Source organism: Nanorana parkeri, unplaced genomic scaffold (genome assembly GCF_000935625.1).
Source record: "Nanorana parkeri isolate BGI_ZX_2015 unplaced genomic scaffold, ASM93562v1 scaffold2423, whole genome shotgun sequence".
Classification (NCBI taxonomy): Eukaryota; Metazoa; Chordata; class Amphibia; order Anura; family Dicroglossidae; genus Nanorana; species Nanorana parkeri.
In genome coordinates this window covers 8,932-10,124 of record NW_017308691.1, presented here as the reverse complement: position 1 = coordinate 10,124, position 1,193 = coordinate 8,932, and the positions used below count along the sequence as shown (strand labels likewise).

Here is a 1,193-nt window from a genome sequence, read left to right as displayed (position 1 = left end):
CTCCGAGGTATACAGACTACATAAACGCAGAGTTGGGGGTATGAAGTTGACTCCGAGGTATACAGACTACATAAACGCAGAGTTGGGGGTATGAAGTCGCCTCCGAGGTATACAGACTACATAAACGCAGAGTTGGGGGTATGAAGTTGACTCCGAGGTATACAGACTACATAAACGCAGAGTTGGGGGTATGAAGTTGACTCCGAGGTATACAGACTACATAAACGCAGAGTTGGGGGTATGAAGTCGCCTCCGAGGTATAGAGACTACATAAACGCAGAGTTGGGTGTATGAAGTTGACTCCGAGGTATACAGACTACATAAACGCAGAGTTGGGGGTATGAAGTCGCCTCCGAGGTATACAGACTACATAAACGCAGAGTTGGGGGTAGATGGGGGAATGATTTGTAGTTACTCTGTAACGTTATCTGAGACTTTCTTGGCTCGGGGACGCTGTGCGCTTGCTGAGAGCTGGCAGGAGTCCTTGTGCTAACCGGCTCAGCGTGTTACATTGGCACCATTATACTCCACCAGCTCTGGAGTGCCAGCCAAGTCCCGTCACCGCCGTCCCCTCCCGGGATCCCGCCAGGCTCGGCCACACTATGCAAATACATCACCTGAAGGTAAGAAACACGACGACACATGGAGGAGTATCGGATCATTCCAGAGATCCCAATGACAAGCCAACTTCCAGGAGAGGAAACAGGAAGTACTGTCTGCGTGGCCCCACAGGGGCCAATAGGATCCAATCTTATATCTCCAACTGCCATGAGGGGACGCAGACAATTCTTAAAGCTGAACTCCGGGCAAAAACCATTAATTTACATATACTCCTCAAGAATACGCATTCCCTTTCCTGTTTCTGATACGCGTTCCCTTTCCTGTTTCTGATACGCGTTCCCTTTCCTGTTTCTGATACGCGTTCCCTTTCCTGTTTCTGATACGCGGTCCCTTTCCTGTTTCTGATACGCGGTCCCTTTCCTGTTCCCTCCGTTCTCCACATGTTGGCGCTGTGATGGGGAGCCCGGCACTACGTCTCATATCTTTTGGTACTGCCCCGATTCTTCCGGGATTCGGTCAGGTCGGGTGATTAGGCTATTGGGTTTGGTTGTCCTGGAGGATGGCCCAGAAGTCTGTCCGTATGCAGACCTGTAATGGTGATTTGCCTGACTCTGCGGTTTCTAGTTAGATCT

General features: G+C 50.4%; 1 pseudogene; it reads right to left on the bottom strand.

Annotated features, from left to right (window-relative positions):
- The window catches only part of LOC108801656, a 148,440-nt pseudogene that overhangs the window by 141,419 nt on the left and 5,828 nt on the right, over positions 1 to 1,193 (bottom strand).